General features: G+C 44.0%; 1 pseudogene; it reads right to left on the minus strand.

The window, feature by feature from the left end:
• Positions 1-23,633, minus strand: part of LOC138663571 (zinc finger protein 585A-like) — a 170,333-nt pseudogene that overhangs the window by 73,354 nt on the left and 73,346 nt on the right.

Genomic DNA, 23,633 nt, shown 5'->3' on the forward strand with positions numbered 1-23,633 from the left:
AAGTTGTTTCCAGGATGCGTTTTTGCCCCATAGATTAACATTAGCGACGCATTGCTACACGTCGCAACTGTCGTGCGACGGTTGCACCGTGTTGTGGCGGACCGCCGGGAGCAAAAAACGTTAAATGTAATGTTTTTTGCTCCTGACGGACCGCTTTTTCCGCCCCCACCTCCCCGCACCTCACAATGGGGCAGCGGATGCGCCGGAGAAATGCATCCGCTGCACTCATTGTGCAGCGCATCAAACGCTAGCGTCGGAATCTCGGCCCGACGCATTGCGACGGGGAGATTCCGACGCTAGTGTGAAAGTAGCCTTAGAGAAAAACAAAAAGGATGGCCTAGGTCTAGTATTAGAGGAGAAAACCAATGAGTTACAAAAAAGACCTAAAAAATATTCTTTTAATAGCAATATTTAAATTAAAGAACTAGAAACCACATATACCAAACTGAAAAACTATGGTAGGGAGCCCAAAAATAGGATCAGATAGTCGTTAGATACAAATAAATGTTAATAAGGAAAGGACTAGGGAAGATAGAGGTGCCTTACCCTAATGGATTCCCTTCCTTACAGCGGAGATTGGCATCCCCTGTCAACTGACCCTAAAAACCCTAAAAGGTATCCCTACCAAAGCCACCACCCAGAAAACACCACAAAAATAAAATAACAATAGTGAATAAATAAGTACACTAATGTGCTGTTGCTGCTACTGGCTGTCGGTGCAAAAACAATGGCGCTAGTGAGCCTTGCTCAATTTAATGAGCGGTACGATGTGACCGCTGAGCACAGGAAGAAGCTGCGGACGCCAAGGATCATCTGTAAGTGAGAAGCTGCCAGGGACCGCGCAGGGAGCAGGTGAGTATAATGGGGACTGAAGGGTGAGTATTGCGCGATATTCACCGGTCCACGTTCCACCGCTGGGCGCCGCTGTGTCTTCTGCCTCCTCTGCCTGTGACGTTCAGGTCAGAGGGCGGGATGAAGCGATTAATGTGCGTGCCACCCTCTGACCTGAACTTCACAGGCAGAGGACGTGGAAGACAGAGCGGCGCCCAGCGGTGGAACACGGACAGATGAATATTGCAAGTGTTGGGGGGCCCTGCTCAGGACAAGAGGTGAGTATGTGATTTATTTTTTATTATCGCAGCAGCCGACTATGGGGCAAATGTTTCTATGGAGCATCTTATGGGGCCATAATCAATCTATGCAGCATTGCATGGGGCACATTATCTATGAAGCATCTTATGGGGCCATAATCAACCTATGCAGCATTATATGGGGCATATTTTCTATAAAGCATCTTTTAGAGCTGATCATAAACTTTATGGAGCATTTTATGGGGCATATTTTATTATGGAGCATCTTATAGGGCCATCATGAACTGTATGGAGCATTATATGGGGCTCCTGATTCAAAATGGACATTCAAAACACATATCCTACTAATGTCTCAATTAATTTAACTTTTATTGGTATCTATTTTTATTTTTGAAATTTACCAGTAGCTGCTGCATTTCCCACCCTAGGCTTATACTCGAGTCATTAAGTTTTCCCAGTTTTTGTGGCAAAATTAGGGGGGTCGGCTTTTACTCAAGTATATAAGGTAATTTCAAATGTAAAACTATGCCCATAATTCACCCCCTGAAGGTTAGTCAGAAGGTGACTAATAGAAAAAACATATACCCCACGTCTCAGTATATAAGATGAGGTTACGTATACACACTCACTCTCCAAGCCTCTCATTTCTATGGGTTTCATCTTCCTCACCAAAGACAACTCATCAAGAGACTATTTAATAATGACCTATATTCAAGCGAGACAAGACAAAAAAAAAAACCTAAAATCATGTATCATGTTATCCAAAACAGAATGCTAGACACATATTGGCAGATCCTAGACTTCAAACTATATACTTCATAAGTTTATAAGCCACTCCAATGTCAGGAATAGATAGTATGGGAAAATACAGTATATATAGCTCAGGGAACATTTAAATGCTCCGAGATAATTTCCATATTCATACTAAATAATTGCACAGATCTCCCAGACATTATAGTTGCACATATCCCTAGTCTTTATAATGATATTGCACTCATTCCTTGACAGACTGCAGCATGATCATTAGTTAGAAGCTGCTAATGATCTCTGTAGCTGGTAAGTTTTCCCTGAGTGGTATATATTGCGCCATCTAAAAACTGAGACTTGTCTAGAACAATTTGTCTGCACTACTAATTGACATTATGATATTAGTTTTTTTGTCTGGTCTTGCTTGAATATAGGTTAATAATGAGTCGCCTTTGGTGAGGATGACGAAACCCGTAGAAATGAGAGGCTTGGAGAGTGAGTGTGTATACATCACCTCACCCTATGTACTGAAATGTGGAGTATATGAGTTTTTCTATTATTCACCTTCTGACTAACCTTCATAGGGTGAATTATGTGTATAGTTTTACATTTGGAATTAATAAAGTTTAGTTTTATCATTTTGCTTTCAAACATGAGGAATGACAAGAGACAAGAGACAAGATAATTGTTTGGTTAAAACAATTCCAACAATATGAACATAAAAAAGGCTTCTCTTTTGAGTGACATCTCTGTTGTTTATTAACGGTTGATTTCCAAATAAAACATTTCTCACATTAAGAAAATTAAAAAGTCTTCTCTGTGTGACTGCTCTGATGTCTAACAAGAAGCACTTTCCCGTTAAAACATTTCCCACATTCTGAACAGGAAAAAGGCTTCTCCCCTGTGTGGGTTCTCTTATGTGTAAGAAGAAGCTCTTTCCGGCTAAAACATTTCTCACATTCTGAACAGGAAAAAGGCTTCTCCACTGTGTGGGTTCTTTGGTGTATTGTAAGATTACTTTTCAGGATAAAACATTTCCCACATTCTGAACAGGAAAAAGGCTTCTCCCCTGTGTGAGTTCTCTGATGTGTAAGAAGAAGCTCTTTCCGGCTAAAACATTTCTCACATTCTGAACAGGAAAAAGGCTTCTCCACTGTGTGGGTTCTTTGGTGTATTGTAAGATTACTTTTCAGGATAAAACATTTCCCACATTCTGAACAGGAAAAAGGCTTCTCCCCTGTGTGAGTTCTCTGGTGGCTATAAAGAAACGATTTCCGGTTAAAACATATCCCACGTTCTGAACAAGAAAAAAGAGTTCTGCCCTGTATGAGTTCTCTGGTGGCTATAAAGAACCGATTTCCGCTTAAAACATTTCCCACATTCTGAACAGGAAAAAGGCTTCTCCCCTGTGTGAGTTCTCAGATGATTAACAAGACTTGATTTATCGACAAAACATTTCCCACATTTTGGACATGAAAAAGGCTTTTCCCCTGTGTGAGTTTTCTGGTGCTTAACAAAATTTGATTTGCAGTTAAAACATTTCCCACATTCTGAACAGGAAAAAGGCTTCTCCCCTGTGTGAGTTCTCTGGTGGCTATAAAGAACCGATTTCTGCTTAAAACATTTCCCACATTCTGAACAGGAAAAAGGCTTCTCCCCTGTGTGAGTTCTCAGATGATTAACAAGACTTGAGTTTTCGATAAAACATTTCCCACATTCTGAACATGAAAAAGGCTTTTCCCCTGTGTGAGTTTTCTGGTGCTTAAGAAAATTTGATTTGCAGTTAAAACATTTCCCACATTCTGAACAGGAAAAAGGCTTCTCCCCTGTGTGAGTTCTCTGGTGCTTAACAACATTTGATTTCTGATTAAAACATTTCCCACAATCTGAACATGAAAAAGGCTTCTCCCCTGTGTGAGTTCTCAGATGATTAACAAGACTTGATTTATGTACAAAACATTTCTCACATTCTGAACATGAAAAAGGCTTTTCCCCTGTGTGAGTTTTCTGGTGCTTAACAACATTTGATTTGCGGTTAAAACATTTCCCACATTTTGAACATGAAAATGACTTTTTTGCTTTAGGAGCAGCTTGTTTTTTAATGCCTCTTTTGTGACTATTATTTTTCTTAGTAGTCGGTAATGAATCAGAAGATGGGACCTGTTTCATAGGATCGGATGACAGATCTTTGCTGTGAAGGGATGATGGTATATCTGAAGTAATGGCATTTACTTCAGTTGTATCTTGTAGGATCTCAAGATCATCAGATTTAAAAATTGAAGATGTTAGCTGTCCCTCTGATTTCCTGGTACAGTCATCTGCTAAGATAAAAGCAATTATCTTTTTAACATATCCTTCAGTTTTATATTTTTTAACATTTCTGCTTAAACTGTCTATAAAAATGACAAGCTATGTAAAAAAACCTTTAATTATTTACAAAGACAATAACAGGTCACAGTCTAATAGAAAACCTTATAGGATGAACCAGTAGGGCATGTTGTTCAACTGTTTGTTCATTCTGCCTACCAAATATTGAATAAAAAGAAACCAATGTTAATTAGGCGAATATAATAACAATTCTCACAAAAAACGTCCCCACTCAGGTCCATCATCTGTCATTGGAAAAATAGGAAGCTCCCACAATATTAGTGGCTCAAGGGCTGTTAAAAGCAACAAGGTTTCCATAAACCAATCCAACAAAATCCAGTCTCACTTCTGAGTCTTGCAGTGTGCTCAAAGAACATTTAGGATCCCTGTATTTAGCAATATTATAGTAAGATGAACCCACTTAATTTATGGCGTGTGTCCCTAGAGCATAATGTGTGCACTATGTGTCGGGTAATAAAATGGCAAATGTGTAATTTTCACTTTCCCCATATCCACTGCGTTTTAATTTCTGGAAAGTGGCTGTGTAGTGAAAATATTCACTTCTCCAAAGGATTATAAGTCTCAGTGAACTAATTTATAAAATGGAATCACTTTATGGGGATTTCGACTGTTCTGGTTTTCTCTCATTTAGTTATATTAGGGCTTCTGCATATGCTGTGTCGAATCTCATCTGGGATCTGTTCCTGCGGTCCAGCTGGAGTAATCTGCTCCCTACTTCAGCCAATTGGAAAGTACCACACCCTACTAAAGCTCACAGCACATTGCCGGAATCTGCCAGATACAGCGTTGTTCTCCTCTTATTCAGTCCTCTGTGCTCAGCTCGTGGCTTGTGTATTTGTTTCCTGTTGTGACCTAGGCCCGTTTACTGACTACTCTTGCATCTTCTAATTCTGTATTCTGACCTTCTGGTTCTGGCCCAGCTACCTGACTATTCTTCTTGCCAGCTATCACCACATAATAGCAGGTAACAGCAAAGTCCAAGCCTAGGGGTCCCTGTGTAAGTCCAGGGTGTTAAAGGGCAGTGAGCAAGGCAATCCTTGGGATACGGAAAGCAGAGAAGATAGTGCCAAGCATGTTCATGGTGGACATCTTTCGAGCTGCCGGGTGACCACGAACAGTGCTCCCAATGCATTGTGTCTGCAAACTATTCCAGCAAGATCTGCATTCAAATAGCTAAATGGCTCTTCTCCCCTTCTGAACTGCCATGTGCTCAGAGAGTATTGTACAACCGTATATAGGGTATTGTGCGAAGCTGGAAAATAATTTCTAACATCCATTTGTTTTCTTTTATCCTTTGTGAAGAATTCCAAAGTTATAACCACATAAAGTGACCCACGTCAGATTTTAAAAATGGGGCCTGATTAGGAACACAAAACTGGCTACGGGAAGAGGTTAAATCAGAGTATTTTGGACACTAACTACTGTAGTCGAAAACTGTGAGCATAGACAATAACACATCTACTGGAATGATCAAACTCACAGTCGTCATCAGTATAAAGTGAGCAACTAGTTATTAGCATATGGGTCTCGGTGACTTCACATTCTAAACTATCATAAGCTCCAATATTTTCTGTCAGAAGAGTTTCAAGAAGATATATTAGGCATTTGAAGAGAACTGTGTATAATAGGGCAGAGCTGCGATGTCTTAACCCCTTTACCCTAGAGGCTGGTTTGCACATTAATGACCAGGCTAATTTTTACAATTCTTACCACTGTCCCTTTTATAAGGTAACTAGCTGAAGAGCCCGGCGTTGCCTGGGCAAAGTAAATATCTGTGGTTAGTTATAGTACGTCACTTCTCTTATTTTCCCATCACGCCTCTCATTTTTCCCCTCACATCTCTCATTTTCTCCCTCACACCTCTCATTTTCTCCCTCACTCCTCTCATTCCCCCCTAACACTTGTCATTTCGACCTCACATCTGTCATTTTCCTATCACTACACTATTTTCCCTCACTCCTCTCATTTTGCACTCACACCTTTTCATTTTCACCTCACACCTCTCATTTTCACCTCAGTATATACATGTTTGTAATCTCCCTTATATATAGTATACACCTGTATGTCATCTCCTGTATATAGTATATACCTGTATGTCATCTCCCCTGTATATAGTATATACCTGCTGTGTGTCATCTCCTCCTGTATATAGTATATACCTGTAGGTAATCTGCTCCTGTATATAGTATATACCTGTGTGTCATCTCCTCCTGCATTTAGTATATACCTGTATGTCATCTCCTCCTGTATATAGTATGTACCTGTATGTCATCTCCTCCTCTATATAGTATATACCAGTGTGTTATCTCTCCTGTATATAGTATATAGCTGTGTGTCATCTCCCCTGTATATAGTATATACCTGTGTGATCTCCTGTATTAGACCTCGTTAACACGTTATTTGCTCAGTATTTTTACCTCAGTATTTGTAAGATAAATTGGCAGCCTGATATATCCCCAGCCAACAGGAAGCCCTCCCCCAGGCAGTATATATTAGCTCACACATACACATAATATACAGGTCATGTGACTGACAGCTGCTGTCTTTCCTATATGAAGACACAAAAGAGAATAGTAAAACCAAAAACACTCAGTTTGAAAAAATGTTGCAGTAATCCGCAAGTGCTAGTAAAAGATGTAAAAAACAGGGTATTTGGTTGATACGTTTTTTGCAAAAAATGTATACTAAGCTGCTCTACCAATCTTCACGGTATACCCTTATCAGAGCAGTCCTAACTAATGTATGCAATCCCTATCTGATGTATTTAAAAACCTGATCATCTGTATATAACCTGTGTGAACAGGGTTCAGAGAGGAAAAATCCATGTGTGCATACAGGGTAGAACAGCTTTTGTGCAGATAGCCCAAGAGGAGTGGTGGAACTCCCCAGTCTTGTAGACACAAGAGAACAATTATGGAAACAGGAACACATGGGCTACTTGCACAGTGAACAAGTCTGTATGATCATGTTCACACACCACCAAGAAACCTGAAGACACAAAAGAGAATAGTAAAACCAAAAACACTCAGTTTGAAAAAATGTTGCAGTAATCCGCAAGTGCTAGTAAAAGATGTAAAAAACAGGGTATTTGGTTGATACGTTTTTTGCAAAAAATGTATACTAAGCTGCTCTACCAATCTTCACGGTATACCCTTATCAGAGCAGTCCTAACTAATGTATGCAATCCCTATCTGATGTATTTAAAAACCTGATCATCTGTATATAACCTGTGTGAACAGGGTTCAGAGAGGAAAAATCCATGTGTGCATACAGGGTAGAACAGCTTTTGTGCAGATAGCCCAAGAGGAGTGGTGGAACTCCCCAGTCTTGTAGACACAAGAGAACAATTATGGAAACAGGAACACATGGGCTACTTGCACAGTGAACAAGTCTGTATGATCATGTTCACACACCACCAAGAAACCTGAAGACACAAAAGAGAATAGTAAAACCAAAAACACTCAGTTTGAAAAAATGTTGCAGTAATCCGCAAGTGCTAGTAAAAGATGTAAAAAACAGGGTATTTGGTTGATACGTTTTTTGCAAAAAATGTATACTAAGCTGCTCTACCAATCTTCACGGTATACCCTTATCAGAGCAGTCCTAACTAATGTATGCAAACCCTATCTGATGTATTTAAAAACCTGATCATCTGTATATAACCTGTGTGAACAGGGTTCAGAGAGGAAAAATCCATGTGTGCATACAGGGTAGAACAGCTTTTGTGCAGATAGCCCAAGAGGAGTGGTGGAACTCCCCAGTCTTGTAGACACAAGAGAACAATTATGGAAACAGGAACACATGGGCTACTTGCACAGTGAACAAGTCTGTATGATCATGTTCACACACCACCAAGAAACCTGAAGACACAAAAGAGAATAGTAAAACCAAAAACACTCAGTTTGAAAAAATGTTGCAGTAATCCGCAAGTGCTAGTAAAAGATGTAAAAAAACAGGGTATTTGGTTGATACGTTTTTTGCAAAAAATGTATACTAAGCTGCTCTACCAATCTTCACGGTATACCCTTATCAGAGCAGTCCTAACTAATGTATGCAATCCCTATCTGATGTATTTAAAAACCTGATCATCTGTATATAACCTGTGTGAACAGGGTTCAGAGAGGAAAAATCCATGTGTGCATACAGACTTGTTCACTGTGCAAGTAGCCCATGTGTTCCTGTTTCCATAATTGTTCTCTTGTGTCTACAAGACTGGGGAGTTCCACCACTCCTCTTGGGCTATCTGCACAAAAGCTGTTCTACCCTGTATGCACACATGGATTTTTCCTCTCTGAACCCTGTTCACACAGGTTATATACAGATGATCAGGTTTTTAAATACATCAGATAGGGATTGCATACATTAGTTAGGACTGCTCTGATAAGGGTATACCGTGAAGATTGGTAGAGCAGCTTAGTATACATTTTTTGCAAAAAACGTATCAACCAAATACCCTGTTTTTTACATCTTTTACTAGCACTTGCGGATTACTGCAACATTTTTTCAAACTGAGTGTTTTTGGTTTTACTATTCTCTTTTGTGTCTTCAGGTTTCTTGGTGGTGTGTGAACATGATCATACAGACTTGTTCACTGTGCAAGTAGCCCATGTGTTCCTGTCTTTCCTATATGGTACATTTGTTGCTCTTGTAGTTTGTCTGCTTATTAATCAAATTTTTATTTTTGAAGGCTAATACCAGACTTGTGTGTGTTTTAGGGCGAGTTTCGTTTGTCAAGTTGTGTGTGTTGAGTTGTGTGTGGCGACATGCATGTAGCGACTTTTGTGAGATGAGTTTTGTGTGGCAACATGCGTGTAGCAACTTTTTGTGTGTCGAGTTGCATGTAACAGGTTAGTGTAGCAAGTTGTGTGCAGCAAGTTTTGCGCATGGCGAGTTTTGCACGTGGTGAGTTTTATGTCTGGTGCCTTTTGAGTATGTGCAAGTTTTGTGTGAGGCAACTTTTGCATGTGTTGCAAATTTTGTGCATATGGCAATTTTTCCGCGTGTGCAAGTTTTGCGTGTGGCGAGTTTTCCATGAGGTGAGTTTTGCACTTGTGGCGAGTTTTGCGTGAGCCTAGTTTTTGCATGTGGCGAGTTTTGCGCGTGGCGAGTTTTGAGTGGCGACTTTTGTGTTTCGACTTTTATGTGGCGAGGTTGGTGTATGTGTGGTGAAATGTGTGCTGAGGGTGGTATATGTGTTCAAGCACGTGGTAGTGTGTGGCGCATTTTGTGTGTGTGTTCATATCCCCATGTGTGGTGAGTATCTCATGTCGGGGCCCCACCTTAGCAACTGATCGGTATATACTCTTTTGCGCCATCGCTCTCATTCTTTAAGTCCCCCTTGTTCACATCTGGCAGCTGTCAATTCGCCTCCAACACTTTTCCTTTCACTTTTCCCCATTATGTAGATAGGGGAAAAATAGTTTGGTGAATTGGAAAGCGCGGAGTTAAAATTTCACCTCACAACATAGCTTATGACGTTCTCAGGGTCCAGACATGTGACTGTGCAAAATTTTGTGGCTGTAGCTGCGACGCCTCCAACACTTTTCATTTCACTTTTTCCCCATTATGTAGATAGGGGCAAAATTGTTTGGTGAATTGGAAAGCGCGGGGTTAAAATTTCACCTCACAACGTAGCCTATGATGCTCTCGGGGTCCAGACGTGTGACTGTGCAAAATTTTGTTTCTGTAGCTTCGACGCCTCCAACACTTTTCCTTTCACTTTTTTCCCCATTATGTAGATAGGGGCAAAATTGTTTGGTGAATTGGAAAGCGCGGGGTTAAAATTTCACCTCACAACGTAGCCTATGACGCTCTCAGGGTCCAGACGTGTGACTGTGCAAAATTTTGTTGCTGTAGCTGCGACGCTTCCAACACTTTTCCTTTCACTTTTTTCCCCATTATGTAGATAGGGGCAAAATTGTTTGGTGAATTGGAACGCGCGGGGTTAAAATTTCGCCTCACAATATAGCCTATGATGCTCTCGGGGTCCAGACGTGTGACTGTGCAAAATTTTGTGGCTGTAGCTGCGACGGTGCAGATGCCAATCCCGGACATACACACACACGCACACACGCGCACACACACACACACACACACACACATTCAGCTTTATAGAGTAGATAACTCTGGAACACTTCTATGGATCCCTGTGATTCAGACATTGTATTCTCATGACATATTGTACTTCATAACAGTGGTAAAATTTATTTGATATGACGCGTTTATTTGTGGAAAAAACGGAAATACGGTAAAAATTTTGACAATTTCGCAATTTTCCCACTTTAAATTTTTATGCCCTTAAATGACACAGATATGTCACATAAAATACTTAATAAAATAAGTTAATTTCCCACATGTCTACTTTACATCAATACAATTTTGGAACCAACATTTTTTCTTTTAGGACGTTATAAGGGTTAAAAATTAAACAGCAATTTCTCATTTTTACAACACAATTTTATTTTTAGGGACCACATCATATTTGAAGTCACTTTGAGGGGTCTATGTGATAGAAGATACCCAAAAGTGACACCATTCTAAAAACTGAACCCCTCAAGGTGGTCAAAACTACATTTAAGAATTTTATTCACCCTTCTGGTGCTTCACAGGAATTTTTGGAATGTTTAAAAAAAAATATGAACATTTAACTTTTTTTCATACAAAATTACTTCAGATCCAACTTTCCCAAGGGTAATAGGAGAAATTGAACATCAAAAGTTATTTTGCAATTTGCTGTGAGTACACTGATACCCCATATGTGGGGGTAAACCACTATTTGGGCCCATGGCAGAGCTCGGAAGGGAAGGAGCGCCGTTTGACTTTTTCAATGCAAAATTGGCTGGAATTGAGATCAGACGCCATATCGCGTTTGGAGAGCCCCTGATGTGACTAAACAGTGTAAACAACCGACCAATGACACCATTTTAGAAAATAGACCACGCAAGGAACTTATCTAGATGTTTGGTGAGCACTTTGAATCCCCAAGGGCTTCACAGAAGTTTATAACGTAGAGCTGTAAAATTAAAAAATCATATTTTTTTCTTTCCACAAAAATGAGCTTTTCACCCCCAATTTTAATTGTCCCAAGGGTAACAGCACCCCAAATGTTATTGTGCAATTTGTCCTGAGTACGCTGATACCCCATATGTGGGGTAAACCACTGTTTGAGTGCATGGCAGAGCTCGGAAGGGAAGGAGCGCCGTTTGATTTTTTCAACGCAAAATTGGCTGGAATTGTGATCGGACACCATGCCACGTTTGGAGCCCCTGATGTGCCTAAACAGTGGAAACTGGACCCCCCCAAGGAACTTATCTAGACATGTGGTGAGAACTTTTAACTCCCAGGTGTTTCACTACAGTTTATAATGCTCGGGCTTCAAAAGTCTTAAATACATATTATTAACGGTATTTTTCGGAGCCCATAACAGCATCAACGAGAGAGGGGATATGCCCTTCTGGAACAGAAATCTACAGATACCAAAGGCCGGCACCTCTCCCATGAATCAGTTGGATTACAGAGCTCAAGAGGACCACCATGGTTAATGGCAAAAATATGAACAATACTCTAATGACTAACTACTTCACACAAGTGAATCTAATAAGAGGAAGAAGTGCACACCCAATGTGAAAAGGGAGGGAATGTAAGGGTGCTGTCATGGGCTCCGAAAAATACCATTAACAGTAAGTAACTAAGACTTTATTCGGTCGCCAATGACAGCACCAACGAGAGTATTACAGAGAAGTAATAACTACTTAGGGAGGGATCATAGCCTGCAGCATCCTTATACCGAAGGATAGGTCTGAGGAGGCACCCAAGTCTAACCTATGATTGTAAAAAGTGGACAGAGAAGACGAAGTAGCCTCCTTACATATTTGGTCAATGTAGACTTCAGACCTCTCTGCCCACTAGGCTGCCATGGATCGAGTGGAATGCATCCTCAGCTTCTCTGGTGCCGGCCTGACACTCGATGTATATGCTAGAGAAATAGCCTCCCTAATACATCTAGCCATCGTGCTCTTAGACACCCTAAGACCCTTCCTGGCACCTTGAAAGGAGACAAATAAGGCATTGTCTTTCTTCCAACAATCAGTGACCGACAGGTACTCTAGAAGAGATCTCCTGACATCCAGAGTATGGACCTTCCTTTCTTTTTGGCTAGTAGGGTTGGGGAGGAAAGATGTAAGGACTATTTCCTGAGACCTGTCAAAAATGTAAGCTACCTTAGGCAAATAGGCTGGATCCAGCCTAAGTACTACCCTATCGTCTTGGAACTGTGCATATGGTGGGAGTCTGATGTTACTGCCACCAGGAAGGTTACTTTAAGGGAGAGTATCTTCACAGAGGCCGAAGAGATGGGCTCAAAGGGGGCTTCCGTCATGGCCATGAGTACTAAGTTTAAATCCCATGGCAAAACTTTATACTATGTATGGGCCTGGACCTGCTGTCTGCTTTAATAAATCTACTGTCCCAGTAGTACCAGCGATGTCACAACTGAATAGGGCCCCCAAGGCTGACACCTGTACCTTAAGGGTACTAGTGGAAAGAAACACCTGAGTCCAGACCTTTCTGAAGAAATTCCAGGATTTGAGCTATTGGAATCCTCTCCCCGGCTCTAAACTCTGTGGTATGTAAAAATTTCTTCCAGTTTCTAGCATATACCTTCCTACTTTTAAGAATGGTATTTCTCAAGTTCAGGAAAAATCCTCTATCTCCCAGCAGTGACCTTTCAAACTCCACGCCGTCATATGGAGGCCTGTCACCTGAGGATGGTAGACTGGGCCCCGGGAGAGGAGATCTGGAATTTCCGGCAGCAGCCATGGATTGGACACCGACATGGTCCTGAGACATGAAAACCATGCCCTCTTGGGCCAAAAGGGAGCGATCACTATTATTCTTGCTTTGTCCTTCCTGACCTTTTTCACTAATAGAGGCAACAAGGATAAGGGAGGAAAGGCGTAAGCCAGACTGAAGTCCCAATTTATCAGGAAAGCATCTACTGCCAGTGGCCCATCTCTGGGATCCAGAGAACAGAATTGTCTCACTCTCCTGTTCTTCCTGGTAGCGAAGCGGTCCACCCCCGGCTGACCCCATCTCTGCACAATCTGGTCGAACATGACTTTCTTTACTGACCATTCCCCTTGCCTTAGCAGGTTGCAGCTTAAAAAGTTTGCCCTGGTATTGTCTTTTCCACTTATATGTAGTGCTGTCAAAGATAGAAAATGGCGCTCTGCAAAATGGAAGAGGCATTCTGTTGTTTCCATTGGAGGTCTGGAACGAGTCCCGCCCTGGTGGTTGATATAGGCCACTGCCACCTGATTGTCGGAAAGGACTCGCAAGTGATTGCCCTGCAGATATACAAGTTGTCTCTTAACTTCCAGCTCTACTGCTGTTAATTCCTTTAAGTTAGAACTCTCTAACTCATGGTGCTCCCATAGACCCTGGACCATCACTTCTCCCAAATGATACCCCAACCCGAAGGGCTTGCGTGCGTGGTGACTATGCGGGTTATATTCTTGTCCCAAGGAACCCCTCTGGATAGGTTACCCCGATCTAGCCACCATCTAAGGGATTTTACCAAGGATCAGGATATAATCAGCTGATCCTGCAAAACCCCCCCAAGGCTTCTGTCATTCAATAAGACGTCACAACCTAAGAATATAGGCTGAACTGGATGGACAAATGTCTTTTTTCGGCCTTACTAACTATGTTACTATGTTACTATGTTACTATGTCACCCTGTAGAGTCCTTGCATGAAATTGTGCCCATTTGATCGCAGGGATGCAAGATGATAAGGAACCCAACAGGGACATAGCTTTTGAGGGTCATGGTAGGGTTGTTAGAAGCCCTCACAACCTGCTGACAAAGACTAACCAAAATTAGACCAAAAAACTGCTGTACTCTCAGGGGCTGTAACAGCGATTTCTCAATATTCAGAAACCAGAAAATTATTGAGGGCTTTAAGATTAATGATGGTTCTGAAGGAAACGTTCGGCTTCCGAAACAAAAATAGGGACGAGTAAAATCCTTCGTCTTTCTCAGCTTTTGGAACCTCTATCAGGACCTCTTTGCTACATAATTCATGGACCTCCGACTCTGAGGAAGAAGACTGGAAGGGAGTAATCCTGAACTTATCCCGTGGAATACAAGAAAATTCTAACTTGAGTCCTGATGAGATTAGATCCAGAATCCAATTACTACTGGAGATCTGTGACCATGCTGGGTAGAAGTCCGCTAGCCTATCCCCCACGGGCACGGTTAGTTATTGGGATGGCTTCTTATGCTCCCGTGAAGAGCCTCCAAACATAAAACCATTACCTCTCCTCTTTCTTAACCTGTTGGAAGGGGTCCGTAAGGCGAATTTCTTTTTATCTTCCCCTGCTCTTTCTAAAAGATCGTCTAGAACTGGACCGAAGAAGTACTCTCCCTAACATGGGATGGAGCAGAGTCTGGACCTGGCCTGGATATCCCCCGGCCAGCATTTTAACCACAGTGCTCTCCAAGCCGCATTGGACAGTCCTGCTGCCCTAGCCGTCATTCTTACAGAGTCTGCTGAAGCGTCGGCTAGGAAAGCTGCAGCCACCTGAATTATTGGTAAGGCTTTCAAGATAGACTCCCGAGGGGCTTCTTCATTCAACTGAGACTTCAGTTGATCCAGTCAAACCATCATGGATCTGGCTGTACAAGTGAACGCCAAACAGGTCTAAGGCAGCCAGTTGACATTTCCCATGCCCCTTTAAGGAAAGTTTCTGCTTTTTTGTCTAGAGGGTCCTTCAAGGAACCCAGATCCTCAAAAGGTAGGGAAGATTTTTTTCGAGGCCTTTGCCATTGCCGCATCCAGTTTGGGGGCCTTATCCCACCTATTCACCAAGGGATCCTCAAAGGGATACCTTCACTTAAATGCCGTAGGCAAGGAGCCCTTTTTCTGGCGTTATCCATTCCCTGTCGATCAGGCTATAAATCTTACTATTAGGCGGAAAGGACCTATGCTTTCTTGGGTCCAATCCACCAAACAATAAGTCCTGCACCGAATGCTTCAGCTTGGAATCTGCCATCCCCGTAGTGGACCTGACCGCTTTTATTAATTTTTCCATGCGGTCTAAGGGAAAACAGAAACGGACAGTGTCATCCTCTGAAGAAGAAAACAAAAGAGAAGGCCCCGAGGAATCTTCATCCCTTCTAAGGCCCGCAGAGGAATCTGAATCCGTAAAACTTTTTCCACTTCCACTCCCCTTCCTCTTGGAACTCTTTTCTTGAGATAGGGACTTTAAGGACTCCTTCACCTCCATCCTAATAATCTCCCCCAGGCTTGTGGTGAAGTCGGGGGTTTAATCCGCTACCTGCAGGAGAAGACAACATGAGGCACTGCAATCTAATCTAGAGGCCAATTGCCCCCCATTCAAACCGTCACCGTCTGCTGTACACAAGGCTGACATAACTTTTTCGGGAAAGAGTCTGGCAGGGGGCATCTATAGAGGGCACAATCCCTGTGTCTCGATTTCCCAGAACATTTCTTCCCCTAGTAAGACAGAAAATAACAGGGAGACAGAATCACTGAGTGTACTTTCACGAAGATCTCTTACCCATGTTGCAGTTAATAGGTACCAGATCACGAGGGAGACCTCTCTTAGCCGCTGCAGCTGATTGCTCCATCCAGGAGGAACTCTTGCGGCTGGATTGACCACTTGTCCGGCTCTTACCCGTTTCCCAGGTCTTTTGTCGGACCATACGGGGATTACGAGACACCTGTTGCTCCTTAGGTCATTGCTGCTGCTGGTCTTCCTGCTGTTCAGAAGGAGTTACCGTCACATCCATCATAAAAAATGTCACAGAAGCCCAGATGCAGGTGCTTCCAGGCCTTATCAAGGCAAGTTTTCCCCGGATATCTGGGTCAGCAGATTTCTGGCCATAGGCATTACCCCCTCGGACACAACACGCCTCCCCCACCTCCAGCGCTCCCGGCCACCATACCCAATGCCACCGTGCACACGCGGCTGTGGCATTATGCAGAAGAAGCCGGCCGGCACCCAGAGTCTGGGACAGCCCCGCCCCCCGACACATCACTGCTGCGACCTCCAATGAGGCCGCAGCACCGTGCCAGAGGACCGCCCAAAGACGTCACCAGCTGGGACTCCAACCTGCCCTTGGCATGCTGCGCCACATCACCCAGACCATCCCTGATGCCGCTGGACCCGGAAGACGCCGCAGCACGCCAGAGAGCGTGTCCCATCAGGGGGAATACTTACCTTCCGGCGCTGGCCCTCGGAGTCTTTAATCCCCTGGACACCGCTCCATCTGCCCACTCACTGTTGTGGGATCCTGCTCAGACCCACCGTGGCGCTTCCAGTTACCCCGCAGCGGCTGAGATAGGGGGCCCCCTGCTACCTACAACCGACCGGTCGGGCCTGGGATCCTGATGAAATCTTTCCACGTATCCGTAAGAACCTCGTCCTCTTCAGGAATAGGAAACCAACTGATGCGTGGGAGAGGTGCCGCCCTTTTGTGTCTGTATTTTTCCTGTTCCTGATGGGCGGATCCCCTTTCTCGTTGGTGCTGTCATGGGCGACCGAATAAATAAACAAATCATATTTTTTCCTCAAACATGATCTTTCAGTCCCCAATTTTTTATTTTCCCAAGGGTAACAGGAGAAATTGGCCCCAAATGCTGTTGTCCTATTTGTCACTTTGTCCTGAGTACGCTGATACCCCATATGTGGGAGAAAACTACTGTATGAGCACACGTTGAGGCTTGGAAGGGAAGTAGTGATGTTTTGGAATGCAGGCTTTGATGGAATGGTCTGCAGGCGTCATGTCACGTTTGATGAGCCCCTGATGTGCCTAAACAGTGGAAACTCCCCACAAATGACATCATTTTGGAAACTAGATCCCCCAAGGAACTTATCTAGATGTGTGGTGAGCACTTTGAACCCCCAAGTTCTTCACAGAAGTTTATAAAATGATCTTTTCACCCCCAATTTTAAGTTTCCCATGGGTAACAGGACCCCAAAGGTTATTGTGCAATTTGTTCTGAGTATACTGATACCCCATATGTGGGGATAAACGTGTTGTGAATTCTGTGGTCAAGCTCCCTCCTGTGGTCATGAGTGGTACTTCGGCTGGTTCTGTCTATGAGCTTCCTTTGGTGGATGTGAGTGGGGCTGCGGCTTCTGAGTTTCCTTCCTCAGGTGACGAGGTTAAGTCGTTAGGTGCTGCTCTATTTAACTCCACCTAGTTCTTTGTTCCTGGCCTCCAGTCAATGTTCCAGTATTGGTCTTGCTTTCTCCTGGATCGTTCTTGTGGCCTGTCTGCCCTGCATAAGCTAAGTTCTGCTTGTGTTACTTTTGTTTGCTATTTTTTCTGTCCAGCTTGCTATATTGGTTTTTCTTGCTTGCTGGAAGCTCTGAGACGCAGAGGGAGCACCTCCGTACCGTTAGTCGGTGCGGAGGGTCTTTTTGCGCCCTCTGCGTGGTTGTTTGTAGGTTTTTGTGCTGACTGCAAAGGTATCTTTCCTATCCTCGGTCTATTCAGTAAGTCGGGCCTCACTTTGCTAAAATCTATTTCATCTCTGTGTTTGTATTTTCATCTTAACTCACAGTCATTATATGTGGGGGGCTGCCTTTTCCTTTGGGGAATTTCTCTGAGGCAAGGTAGGCTTATTTTTCTATCTTCAGGGCTAGCTAGTTTCTCAGGCTGTGCCCGAGGCGCCTAGGTCAGGTCAGGAGCGCTCCACGGCTACCTCTAGTGTGGTATGACAGGATTAGGGATTGCGGTCAGCAGAGTTCCCATGTCTCAGAGCTCGTCCTATGTTATTAGTAACTATCAGGTCACTTAGTGTGCTCTTAACCACTAGGTCCATTGTGGTTCTGAATCACCAGTTCATAACAGTACTGGAGGCCCAAAGTACTAATGCTTCTCAATAGAGGGAAAAGAGAAGTTCTGAGACCATTTTTTTTTCTTTGCACTGTGTTTTGTCTTTCTTTTCCCCTAGACATTTGGGTGGTTCAGGACACAGGTGTAGTGATTGACATTAAAGGTCTGTCTTCTTGTGTGGAAGAGTACAAAATATTCAAGACTTTGTGGTTCAGAATTCTATGTTAGAACCAAGAATTCCTATTCCTGATTTCTTTTCTGGAAATAGAGCTAAGTTTCTGAGTTTTAAAAATAATTGTAAACTGTTTCTGGCTTTGAAACCCCGCTCCTCTGGTGACCCAGTTCAACAAGTTAAGATCATTATTTCTTTATTATGTGGCGACCCTCAAGACTGGGCATTCTCCCTTGCGCCAGGAGATCCTGCATTATGTAATATTGATGCGTTTTTTCTGGCGCTCGGATTGCTTTATGATGAACCTAATTCAATGGATCAGGCAGAGAAAAATTTGCTGGCTCTGTGTCAGGGTCAGGATGAGGTAGAGATATATTGTCAGAAGTTTAGGAAGTGGTCTGTGCTCACTCAATGGAATGAATGTACGCTGGCAGCAATTTTCAGAAAGGGTCTCTCTGAAGCCCTTAAGGATGTCATGGTGGGATTTCCTATGCCTGCTGGTCTGAATGAGTCTATGTCTTTGGCCATTCAGATCGGTCGACGCTTGCGTGAGCGAAAAACTGTGCACCATTTGGCGGTATTATCTGAGCATAAACCTGAGCCTATGCAGTGCGATAGGACTTTGACTAAAGCTGAATGGCAAGAACACAGACGTCAGGATGGGCTGTGTTTCTACTGTGGTGATTCCACTCATGCTATCTCCGATTGTCCTAAGCGCACTAAGCGGTTCGCTAGGTCTGCCACCATTGGTACGGTACAGTCGAAATTTTTTTGTCCGTTACTTTGATCTGCTCTTTGTCATCCTATTCTGTCATGGCATTTGTGGATTCAGGCGCTGCCCTGAATTTGATGGACTTGGAGTATGCTAGGCGCTGTGGGTTTTTCTTGGAGCCCTTGCAGTGTCCTATTCCATTGAGAGGAATTGATGCTACGCCTTTGGCCAAGAATAAGCCTCAGTATTGGACCCAGCTGACCATGTGCATGGCTCCTGCGCATCAGGAGGATATTCGCTTTTTGGTGTTGCATAATCTGCATGATGTGGTCGTGTTGGGGTTGCCATGGCTACAAGTCCATAACCCAGTATTGGATTGGAAATCAATGTCTGTGTCCAGCTGGGGTTGTCAGGGGGTACATGGTGATGTTCCATTTCTGTCTATTTCATCATCCACCCCTTCTGAGGTCCCAGAGTTCTTGTCAGATTACCAGGATGTATTTGATGAGCCCAAGTCCAATGCCCTACCTCCGCATAGGGATTGCGATTGTGCTATCGATTTGATTCCTGGTAGTAAGTTTCCTAAAGGTCGACTGTTTAATTTGTCTGTGCCTGAGCACGCCGCTATGCGGAGTTACGTAAAGGAATCCTTGGAGAAGGGTCATATTCGCCCGTCGTCATCGCCATTGGGAGCAGGGTTCTTTTTTGTGGCCAAGAAGGATGGTTCGCTGAGACCTTGTATTGATTACCGCCTTCTAAATAAAATCACAGTCAAATTTCAGTACCCCTTGCCGCTGCTGTCTGATTTGTTTGCTCGGATTAAGGGGGCTAGTTGGTTCACCAAGATAGATCTTCGTGGTGCGTATAATCTTGTACGTATTAAACAGGGCGATGAATGGAAAACAGCATTTAATACGCCCGAGGGCCATTTTGAGTACCTGGTTATGCCATTCGGGCTTTCTAATGCTTCATCAGTGTTTCAGTCCTTTATGCATGACATCTTCCGAGAGTACCTGGATAAATTCCTGATTGTCTACTTGGATGATATTTTGGTCTTCTCGGATGATTGGGAGTCTCACGTGAAGCAGGTCAGAATGGTGTTCCAGGTTCTGCGTGCTAATTCTTTGTTTGTGAAGGGGTCAAAGTGTCTCTTTGGTGTTCAGAAGGTTTCATTTTTGGGTTTCATTTTTTCCCCTTCTACTATCGAGATGGACCCTGTTAAAGTTCAGGCCATTTATGATTGGACTCAGCCGACATCTCTGAAGAGTCTGCAAAAGTTCCTGGGCTTTGCTAATTTTTATCGTCGCTTCATCAATAATTTTTCTAGTATTGCTAAACCGTTGCCTGATTTAACCAAGAAGGGTGCTGATGTGGTCAATTGGTCTTCTGCTGCTGTGGAAGCTTTTCAAGAGTTGAAGCGTCATTTTTCTTCTGCCCCTGTGTTGTGCCAACCAGATGTTTCGCTCCCGTTCCAGGTCGAGGTTGATGCTTCTGAGATTGGAGCAGGGGCTGTTTTGTCGCAAAGAAGTTCTGATGGCTCGGTGATGAAACCATGCGCCTTCTTTTCCAGGAAGTTTTCGCCTGCTGAGCGTAATTATGATGTTGGCAATCGAGAGTTGCTGGCCATGAAGTGGGCATTCGAGGAGTGGCGTCATCGGCTTGAAGAAGCTAAGCATCGCGTGGTGGTCTTGACTGATCACAAGAACTTGACTTATCTTGAGTCTGCCAAACGGTTGAATCCTAGACAGGCTCGTTGGTCGCTGTTTTTCTCCCGTTTTGACTTTGTGGTTTCGTACCTTCCGGGCTCTAAAAATGTGAAGGCGCATGCCCTGTCTAGGAGTTTTGTGCCCGACTCTCCGGGTTTGCCTGAGCCGGCGGGTGTTCTCAAAGAGGGGGTAATTTTGTGTGCCATCTCCCCTGATTTGCGGCGGGTGCTGCAAAAATTTCAGGCTAATAGACCTGACCGTTGCCCAGCGGAGAAACTGTTTGTCCCTGATAAATGGACGAGTAGAGTTATCTCTGAGGTTCATTGTTCAGTGTTGGCTGGTCATCCTGGAATCTTTGGTACCAGAGATTTGGTGGCTAGATCCTTTTGGTGGCCGTCTCTGTCGCGGGATGTGCGTTCTTTTGTGCAGTCCTGTGGGATTTGTGCTCGGGCTAAGCCCTGCTTGTCACGATATGGTATGAAATATCATATAAGTTTAGTTGCTCTTCAGCTCATGAGGTGGGCTAAACCCCCCCTTCACTAGCTGACTCTCCTTGTTTCTCTCTGGGCTACGGACTGTATGCTAGAAGGGGGTTTTATTGCCCTGGGGTCATAAATTCCAGGCTCGGAGGAAAGTCCCTCACCCCTCCCACCTGCACTAGTTCAAACTGGAAAAGTGGCTCCAAGATTCAGGAAAGATTCTTTGTTTGGTTTTGGTTAGATATTAGGCAAACGATTTAAGCTAGACATACGAAAATATATATTCGTATTCCCACTCGGTGTAGGTACCCATCCCTTGAAACTCGGGCTTCTAACTCCGTCTGGTAAAGAAGTAGGGTTTTCTCTGTAAATATGTATCCCAGATAGGACATATTTGATCTCATTAGAATGCTCGCGTTAATCCGAGATGAATTATGAGTTTGTTAGGACTCTGACATGTTTTGTAGTGAAGTTATAGAAATCAGAGGAAATAGTTTCATGTTTACTCAGAAGGTAGAGAGAGGAGGGTCTGGATAAGCCAGCCTTTCTGTGATGTCACAGCCTTGAAGTTATAACTGTCTGCACACATCCCCAGCTCAGTCTCTCTGCTTGATTTCTTCTTCTGGACTTCTTGTCTTCTCCTGAAGCCAGCAGCACGTCCTAATGAGCTGGGACATATGGAAAACTCCACTAGCCTGGGTGCCTGCAATGTTTTGAACATGTGAGTGTTATCTTTTCTCATTTATTCCCTTTATGTTATAATTACCCTTGTACATATTTGCAATTGTCTCATTTATAACATCTTTATAAAATATTTTTTTGATAAAGCACTGCCTAATTTTTGATGGAATATAATATTTAATATTAGTTCGTTCCCCTGTTCTAAACCGTACCCTAAGTCTCTTGAAGAGAATTACGCTACTGTGTTGGGTTAGCTTCGGACCCGTTTAATCGAAGCTGGTGGCAGCGAGAAGTGTGCAGACTTTTGGGTTACGCTGAAGCGACTGCGGGGTTGATAATTATTGTTCCTGCCTGAGTGGGAGTAGTTATCGCGTCGCTGCAGCGTGCCCAATAGCCAGTACATAGCAGGCAGCCTTTCTGGCGACTAATTACCCAGGGTGCAGTACCTAATCTGACCTGAGAGTAAGGGGGGCGCCAGAGAGCTGCAAGTGTTAAGTGGAACTGTAAGCGGGATATACATAAATCCCTGCAGTTCGTGGTTTATAGAAAAGCAGTGGGATACCTAGAATAAGCCCCTGCTGTAAACTAAGAGGTCAATAGCCTTGTGTGTGGTTTTTCATCACATCGTGGAGTGGAGGGATAACTAAGATAAGCCCCCCTGCACATGTGATAGCCGTCTGTTGGCCTAAAGTCACCCCAATCCGTGACGTAGGGGTGACGGTCACGGTGTGAATCCTGACCCATTGGTGGCAGCGGTCAGGGGAATCGTGACAATTGGTGGCAAGGCGGTGGGATATCTTAGAGCATTAGTGATTTGGGGTGAGTAATCATTCCTCTCACTAAAAACTTGCAGAAAGTTCTTACAAGGACTCTGCGCAAATAAGTTTGGAGAACGAACTCAGTGCTTTTTAGTTGTGAGACTATTGCGTACTGGTAATTATTCCCTCCCTTTCTCTTCGTTTTTCTATCCTATCTTTTATTTGGCAACCGTGGCTGCGAAAGAGGAAGCCTGGTACAACCACCAGAAGAAGGACTTTCTTGCTGGGATATGCACGTGCCATGGCCTGAACCCCCAGGGCAAGTCCAAGGCTCAAATGGTCGCTGACCTGGTGCAATGGGAAGCCGACCAAGCCAGGCCACAGAGCCCAGAGGCCGCAGAGGCCAGCACAAGCGAACATGGTGCTGCAGCAGAGGTCCAACCACTTAATACGGGCCCTACTGGCAACCAGGGGGGCGCAGACCTCCTCCTGCAGCTGGCTCTGCAACAATGCTCCGCAGATGACCTAGAGAGACGTCTGCAGCTGATCCAGCAATACCAGGAGCGAACCGAGCGAGAGGCCCAGGCCCAGCGAGCCGAGCGAGAGGCCCAAGCGGAGCGGGAGTACCAGCTGCAGATGGCCCGACTGCAAATACAGGGGTTGTCCCAGACCAACCGTGAGCCTAGCAGCGCTCAGACACCGAAGCCCCGGCCTGAAAACTTTCCTGTTATGGAGAAGGACGGGGACTTGGACACTTTTCTGCGGGCCTTTGAGAAAGCCTGCCGACAGTACCGGCTGCCTACAGATGAATGGGCCCGATACCTGACACCAGGGCTGAGAGGTAAAGCTCTGGAGCCGTTTGCTGCCCTCCCTCAAGAACAAGATGGTGACTATGAGGCCATCAAGCAGGCTCTGATAGCCAAGTACCAGCTTACACCCGAGGTGTACCGTGGAAAGTTCCGGACCCTCCAACGTGGCCCACACGACAGTTACAGTGATGTGGTGAATGGACTGGGGACCCACTTTGACCAG

Source organism: Ranitomeya imitator, chromosome 2 (genome assembly GCF_032444005.1).
Source record: "Ranitomeya imitator isolate aRanImi1 chromosome 2, aRanImi1.pri, whole genome shotgun sequence".
Classification (NCBI taxonomy): Eukaryota; Metazoa; Chordata; class Amphibia; order Anura; family Dendrobatidae; genus Ranitomeya; species Ranitomeya imitator.